Source organism: Triplophysa dalaica, chromosome 1 (assembly GCF_015846415.1).
Source record: "Triplophysa dalaica isolate WHDGS20190420 chromosome 1, ASM1584641v1, whole genome shotgun sequence".
NCBI classification, from domain to species: Eukaryota; Metazoa; Chordata; class Actinopteri; order Cypriniformes; family Nemacheilidae; genus Triplophysa; species Triplophysa dalaica.
Genome location: NC_079542.1, coordinates 6,993,756 through 7,002,384, shown reverse-complemented (window position 1 = coordinate 7,002,384; position 8,629 = coordinate 6,993,756). Strand labels below are relative to the sequence as shown.

Genomic DNA, 8,629 nt, shown 5'->3' with positions numbered 1-8,629 from the left:
AGAAATCCAATATATTTGAACAAAGTTTTCAAGTTAAAACATTTAAAACAAAGAAACATTATGACATGAAATTATTAAAACATTAAGCTAATTAACTAAAAATAAAAACACATCTTTTTTAGAGCATTTATTAATGTTTGTTAATAGTAATATCAACGCTATATTCAATACAATACATTGATGTGTGTTCATTTTGCATTACCATTTGATTCAAAAGACAAGCTAGTTAATGTTTAAATGAATATAATTTATTTAATTGTAAACACGCAAAATAAAGCATTTTAAGGAGACATTTTAAATATACATTGCAAACTATTGCTAGTAAGAAAGTGCAACGTATTATACCGACACGTTCGATACGTTGCAAATTATTGGGTTGTAAAGTATAAACAAGCCAGTGTCCTCTCCTATTGGCGGATGGTTTGGACGTGTCCTGTGAGGTCATCCCCATGGATGTTGTCCCTCCTTCCCGGGAGCAGCTCTGGGATGGATGACGCCACCCTCTCGCTCCGCCCTGCCGCAAACTCGACGCTCGCGTTCATTTCATTCCTGCTCTCATTCCGAGCATTCTTCGCATCTCTATCGGTGCGGCGGAGATTCACGTTCACATTCCCGGCCGGCCCAGAAACACAAGAATAACTTTACACAGTTTGCAAAGAAAAAATTAACTGTACAATCCCACACTAGAAAAAGCAACATCAAGGGGGCCGAACTTAAAATTTGATATTAATAAAGCGGACCGCAAGGTAAGTTTAAAGCCCATAATGGTATGCGTAATGGTTTAAGGTAAAATGGATTAAGTTGGCGCGGACGGGCAGATATAAAGTGCAATGCGTTATCGTGACCATTTGATAGGCATGTTACATGAGGGGTCGGGCTGAAAGTATCTTTTCAGTGGGCTTTTTAGTTCGACGCGGCTTCAGCAACAGGGTGCTTTCACTTTGTGCACCGACTCAGTGTGACATAGCGCGAAAATCTTTGACATTTTTCACATTTTTGCTAAAGAAGCCTGACCTCGCGCGCTCGTGCCCTGCTGTAAGTCCTGTAGATATACACCAGAAACGACACGCGTCGTTTTGGGGACATTGACGGACGTACATTATTGCATGAAAATAATCTTTGGACGAGATGACGGATCGAAATGTTGCTGTTTTCTCATCCATAGTTGGCTGCGCTGCACATTTCCTCGCAACATTTTCGGTGCGGTGCGACAATATAGCGAGGAGACTTGTTGCTTGCGTATCTTTGGCGTTTATTCACCGTCTTCTGTGGAAATCCTACCCGTGAGTATACCTTTACTCTTTACTATTTTCATTTATCCGACTTAACGGAACCAAATGCATTACATGCTTGACAACTGTCGTTTTATTTTTAGTAGTTGGTACGATTGATCGTTGCCATATAAGCCCAACGCTTGATGCTTGTCTTGTATTTATAAACAACAACTCTTACTCAACTTCAGACACTTTGGTACTCGCTATAGAAACTTCTTGCGACCGTTGCGGATATAAAACGAACCCTTTTTTTGATCAAAGCTGATATTTACGTATGCATATAATACTAACTGTTGTTGACTTTGTTTTTAGACCTATCGGATTGTTTCAGAAAGGTTAACATGGTAGAATCTGGCCGCTATTCCTCTGTCATTTCCTTTGTTGGGATTGCCCGCCCTGTTTCTTCATGGAGTCATGTTGGGCTTCGGCGTTACGAGTTTGGACTTTATATGCGATAATGTCAGTACAAGTTACAGTGTTTTATACAGTCAGATATTGAGAAACGCAGTTTCGTAGTAAGTAACGAAATCCGTGTAAATTTACACCGATAAGAGTTGAGCGGCGCGACTTAGCCTAGCAACGCATCACAGACTAGCCCTACCGACTCTATCCAAGTTTTCTATCGTGATTATTATTCTGTCTATCACGCCTGAAGTCTTGCTAACTATTTAATTTATCTGCGTTTTTATGAGTTGTATTAAAACCCCAGCGTAAACTTGAACATGCAGTGTTATTACTGTTGTTGTTATTGTAATGCTAATAAGTATTAGAATAAGATTTTATTGTAGCCACTTTCGTTTAGAGACCACATTTAATATGTTATTCAATTATTTAACTGAAACGTATTACGTGCCAAAATGTTGGACAACAAATTTAGTTTTTTTTAGATGTAAACTGAAACAACGTACTTCGGGTAGCATCTAGTTTTATTTAAATGTAATTAATTGGCTTGACCGTTTCGCATAATGTTAAGGCAGTAAAATTGACTATTGAAATAGTAGTTGATCCTTTAGATACTGTAATAACTGCATGTTTTACTATGAATAACGTTTAGCAGTTTTTTAATCAGATTGTCTATGAAGTGTGTGTATGTTTAGATGGAGTTTAATTATTGACAGGAAACAAGCTCCTTGTTGTTTTGATTAAAAAAAATATATATTTTACATCTGCTCTTTTGTAAGAAGGGTCACAGTAGTTTACTTCTTCTGTCTGAGGAAACTACAGACATATTGCATCGACACAAATCGGCTTGTGGTGCAAACAGGCATGGCAAAATATGTGTTTTTTAGTTTTGTACAGTGTATAGACCTGTTGAATATAACCCTGTTTGACAACTGGAACGGATAAAAGAAACGTTGTCTTATAACTCATCAGTTGGTGCAGGGCATCTAACCGTATCAGATTTGGTTAGAAAGTGGAGAAACTGTATCCGACAGCTACATCTGTGGAAATAAATGTAAACGGCGACAAAAAAGTTTAAAACGTATCCTCTATTTGGGTGTTTGTTGTTTATTTTGTACTAATCATATTGACTGTTCTCTGTTATAATATAATGATGTAGCGCGTTGGATATAAAAGTATGTTGAATATTTAGTGCATAACAGTAAATCTTTAAGTTGTTATCGATTTGTCAACACATGACTGACAAAAAGCCTAAAAATAGAGTTTTAACAGATTTTGCTTGATTTATTTTCTTGAAGTTTTTGAGGATATGTTTTCTTGTTGACCTCTGCAGGTGTTTAACCTAACAGTTAATGTGTTTATTTTTCAAAAGCAGGATTTTAAAACCAGTCGTTAAGGGAAATCCGGTGTTACCGGGCATAAATAATGAATTTGAATCCAGAGGCAAAACCATTAATTTCAATACTTTCGGTTTGGCTGGTGCTCTTGAGCGTTGCCGAGGATGAAAGACGCCTTTCAGTTGTGAAATGAGAAAAGAATAGGTGCATTGCTCTGACATAGTGGATTGGGTTACCTCTGGGAATGGAGGATTGTGGGGGAATGGGAGCGCACAGAGAGAACCAATTGTTTTTCCTGTTGCTGTGCTGGGTAGGAGTGTGTGTGTGCGCCTGTTGAATTGCAGAAGGCAAACAGTGTTGTGCCCAAGTCGACATCTGGTTTAGTCCTTTTCTGCACCTGTAAGGGAAAAAATGCAAATATGAACGTTTGCTGTTGCATTTACTGCTTAGGGAATCCAGGCTAACTGCCATTTATCACACCGTGCCCGTCATTCGCTGTCTAGGCCCGGCCATTGTTGTGCCAGCGACAGGCGGCAGTAGCCATGGCACCATATGGCCGTGTATGCTTCAGATAAGATAACTGTTCACTTACCTTATCAAGGCATTTAAAATCAGTTCATGTTTGAGTCTCTAACTTTTTGTAGCCCTGAAGTTAATTTTGCGTTTTGTGATGAAAGTCAAATATTCTTCGTTTGGTCTGAGTGACATCCTGATTGTCAAACAATAGCGTTTCCTTGGTTTGTATTTTTAACGTTCCTGTGTGGGATATTTGTTTAGAATTTTATACAAGCGCAGACTCGCAGATGGAAATCATATGAAGTTGAAAATGACATATTTTAAGAACCTGTTGATTCAGTAAAAATCATGTAAAATGTACAACTTGTGCAGACTATCATCAATCATCACTCACATTTTTTCAGTGGTCAGTCCCCCCGTTTCCCTGCTGGAAAAGCTGCATCATTTTGGTGAAGTATTTGGAGGTTTGTTTTGAATAGCGTCTAAATTAGATGTTAATTTTGAATTAACACCTGGCGCGTGGAATTGAAATAAAAACAAATAGGCTTTTAGGAAAGTGTTGAGCTTTCTTGGGCTTGCTCTCTCTCATAGGTTGATGCTTTAACTGACTTCATGTGATCTACATTCACTTTGCGGGCAGCATGGAGCAAATAGGTTTATAATGGCGATACACTATGAAATAGGGTTTACCTCAACAAGGATAGAACAGATATGAATGAACCGCACAAAAGTGCCTTTGCCACTTCTAGAAGCAGCTAACTCACTTTTCTCTCATCTGTGGTTATGGGGTAATGTGAACTACTAAACTCTGCCGGGACGCAGACCAACACAAACAGCCACGTCCTGTGTGTTTTACTCTTCATGTGCATCATTTCCTATTAGAATCTATCTGCGGTCAAACAGGAATCAGGATTATTGCAGTGAGGGGAAAAAATCAAAGCGATGGAAAATATTGTACATTTGTGAGGTCCTTGGTAGGTCCTGGTTTTAATGTCTGATATAATAGCAGGGATATGTTAAAAAGGAATTCCCCCACCTGTATTACTATTTTATTTCATACATTAAGGTGATAAAATTGTGGAAATGATAGAATTGTTAGCTTTTACAAAAATATTCTTGTCTTTTCTCACAAGCACATAGTTTAAGAAGTGGAAACAGCTGTTGTAAATAAAGGGCTGAATTGATCAGATGCACTTCAACAAAAAAAACCTACCCGAGTATTAGTCATTCTTTCCTGGTTGATGAAACTTGAACAGATGTATTTATGTTTTTTGAGTAGATTCTCTGTTTTTGTTTGTAACACAAATTCGAAGAAAATTAATCACATACTGTACTTTGGATGGGGAAAAACGATCATAATTGGCAAGTTGGGTTTTAACAACGGTTTGACCCTTTTCAACCTATGTCGATGTGCAACGAAACAGCAGCTCGTATATTTACAGTTTGTGGGAATCTCGTTACAGTAAATGTCTGCTCAACTACCATTTGCCACTTGCTTTTATGTTCGTTGAATCAGGTCTAAATGGACTTTTGATGGATTTAAGTGTAATGTTCAAAATATTTCCCAATTAATGTAAATTTTCAATCTTTATTTAAATTGTTTATCCATTTTAATCGTAAAGACATGAATATGTAATCATTGGGTTAATCCATTCTTGTGAATAGCAGTGTGCGCATCTATCTATTGATCGCGGAAAATTTCTGTTGTTACTTGAAACATTAATCTCTTTTATCTCTTATGGTCTGGGTCCACTTATTATTGTTATCCCATTTTTTTAAGATGCTGCTGGCACCCAATTAAGATTATGATCTGTTACTTCACTCATGAGTCACTTGAGCACCGATCAGATTTGTTTCAGACAGATTGGACCATGTGTGAAATTTGTATCGAACCTTTGCAAAATAATAAGTCAGCAATTTAGGATTGTTAAAAGTGTTAAACCATGTGTTGGTAGCAAAGCTTTTTTAGTAGGGTGACAGCCTGCTATGTTTTATAGACAGTCTCACAGCAACACACGCATCTTTAGTTATCATGATGCATCCCTTAAAGATGGGGTAACATGCTATTTCATGCATTCTGACTTCTTTACACTGTTAAACGTACTTGGTTCTCATGCTTAATACGGTCAACTTGTTAAAAAACGAGTTAGACGTTTGACGTAGTATTTCTTTGATCGATTCACTCCCCCGGCACTCCAACTTGTTTCGGAAAGTTTTTTATAAGTCTGGTTCCCGGTTTCGTAACAGGGATCCTATTCCTTTTATTGGCCATCCTCCCGGAAAAGCACGCCCATGCGTCATCAACCGAGCAAAAGAGCACGACCACGCGCTAGCATGTGAGAATGAGCACGGCCACGAAAGAGCAAGCCTATTAATGCGGCTTAAAGCCAGATTTGGAGATATTTTGAAACTGTTAGATGGCGCGGTCCCAGCGCTAAAAGATGCCGGAACTGCACGCGGAAAATCAGACTAAGACTCATGTATGTGTTTTGTTGGCAATTGGCACGTATGTGCATAATGTAAACAACACGAAGGGATAATGCGATGACGTTTTTTGTGCTCATGCTGTAGTTCCATCCCCGCTGCCTGCCTCCAGCAGCTCGTCTTTATCCGGAAATAATCGTACAGCTGTGTCTCTCTTTTATAAATTTGATCAAACTAAATACTCTTCGAAGGTACAACGTATGCAATACTACTGTAAAGGTACTCTAAAGGTAATCTATTCTGAGATTTGCAGAAACTGTGTATGTTATGTTTTATAGAGTATATGAACACCCTAGAAGAAATGCATCTAGGTCAGGTAAACCTAAACTAATAATTGCACAGGGCCTTCTTTATATATTGGTTTTTGGGATGTTGTTTGCACCCTAATCCATTTGGAAAATGTGTTCAATTATTGCGTTTCAAATTGTGCATTTGGCAGTTGGCCAGGCTCTTTTCTTTTGTAAGAAAATACTTGTCTTACTGACTGTTCTCTGTTATATTGTAGAGTGATCTAACCAAAGTCACTAGTCAAAACTGATGCCGTAAAATTGAAGCAGAAATGTTTAGCCTGCAGCTTGAGCGCGACCTAAGGTAAATTGATTCTCCAAGGGAATAAGCGAGTGTGGTCTGCTGGTTAAGTTGTATCAACAAGGCCTTAAAGAATCTGAGGTAAATTGCCATCAAAATGAAAAGCTGGCTGCTGGCCACTGACGTCATGTAAGTAAATGTGCTTCAGGCCGACTGCCATAAAATGACTTTCAGCTATGGAGTGCACTTTGGTCCTCACCACCATCTCTGTAAGCACAATTTTGCTTTTTACCTAAAAAAATGTGTTTAGTAAATCAAACTGTTGGTGACATTTTAAATGCAGAGAAGTTGTCAGTCTATGGAATTATAATGGCTTGATACACACAAAAAAAATGTTTATTAAAAAAATTAGACCACTTTAGTTTTAAGTAGTTTTAGTTGCAGCATGATATTGGAGTGCTTTTTTATAAAACATTAGTATATGGAGGAGACATCTGGAGGATTTTTTTTCTTGCCGTTATGACTGAAATTCCTAGCGACACCAGTGCGGCAACACTTTAAAGTTATAGCCTTGTAACTCATACCGATGGCAGGCTTAGTCACTTTGGGAAAAAAAAGTAATCTTGACGCAAACAGAAATGGTTAAACAGAAAACAATAATTCTGATGGATTTTGTATTATATCTAATAATGCCATACCTTTCATATCTTTCATTTGTCTTTGGCGCACTAAAACATTTATGTTCTTTTTAAAGCAAGTTTTTCCATGACCAGAGACATGTGAAAAGCAATCTCTAATCCATGAATCATTAGATGAGTCAGTTCCTGAAAACGCCATAAATGTCCAAGTTCTTGGCCACAGCTAAAAGCAGGAAATCCAGGCTCCAATAACTTCCTTTCCCAGAGCTGGCCACGCTAGCGGTTTAGTGTGCCCTGTTCCTTACTAGCAATAGGAAGATGTACGCTCGTGGAACAAAGACACACAGTCACTTCATTTACTGAAACGGTGTATAATTTGTGGCTTGTATTCAAATGTCGAGCGTCCAGGCTCACTGGCACCATTTTCCGTGTTCCTGCGTCGTAATAAATCCAGAGCAGTCCTTTCATTAATTGCTGCTGTATTGTTATCATGAGCGGTGTAGACCGGGCAGATTCCCGCTGGCCTGGATTTACAAAGGGAATATATACAGTCTGTAGGCTATCTCTGAACATTAGCATGCAATGAGGGTCTTTTCAGGGAGTTTAACATCTCACTAGAGTGAAACCTGGTAAACAGTGCGTTACCTCTTCAATTCCTTATGCAAATACTACGGAGCCAGGGTTTTGTATTTACAGGTTGTTGTCAAGATCAATTTTAAGGTTTCTTGGAATGTTGACTATTAAAAATGTAATTTTTTCTAATTAAACTTGGTCAATTTCTGAAGTTAGCTTTCATAGTTGCTTACATTGAATTTTGCAAGGTGTTCTTTCACTTTTTTAGGTAATGTTGGGAAAAGACACTTTATGTAAAAACTTTTGGAATGCAGCTCATTCTTATTAAAGACGTGTCATTTTTATATTTTGTCTTTTTCTTTAACGATCTTTTACTCACCCTCTTGTCATTTTAGACCAGTCTGACTTTCTTTCTTCCGCAGAACAAAATTAAGATATTTTAAAGAAATACTCATTGGGTTTTGTTTTCTGCGGAAAATAATGCGGTGAATTATAACTTTCAATTGTTTTGCTGCTAATATAAATAAAATATAAATCGAGCAATTTCAACTATTGGTGTCAGACTTTGGCACCCACCATACATTTAAATTATACAATAAATACCTATGCTTTCAGGTGTAGGCTATATTAATATCTTTTAATTGAGGTTCTTATTTAGTCAGATTTGTATAGCTGTAAGGACACAGTAGGTTGTGATCATTCTCAAACCTCACAAAGCCGAGCTGTCTTATTTAACGACAATAAATAAATAGCATTGCTAGACCTGACCTGCCGGGGTTTTACTAACATGTAGCAAAGGGTCTAGTGGAAGGGGTCTCATCTGGTCGCCTCTGTTCATGAGGCACCAATAAACTCAGGCGCATCCCTCTGCCGATGG

At 38.0% G+C, this 8,629-nt stretch overlaps 1 protein-coding gene across 5 annotated transcripts in view; it reads left to right on the top strand.

Moving 5' to 3' along the window:
- The first annotated feature begins 391 nt into the window (after window positions 1-391).
- The window catches only part of tead1b (TEA domain family member 1b), a 56,123-nt gene continuing 47,885 nt past the window's right edge, over window positions 392-8,629 (top strand). For 2 of the 5 annotated variants that reach the window (XM_056741981.1, XM_056741826.1), the window contains exons 1-2: window positions 394-746; window positions 1,166-1,283. The gene's annotated coding sequence lies outside the window, so the exon portion shown is untranslated. Of the gene's footprint in view, window positions 747-1,165; window positions 1,284-8,629 lie in introns of all 5 variants that reach the window. The other 3 variants (XM_056741669.1, XM_056741744.1, XM_056741904.1) reach the window with 3 other exon arrangements.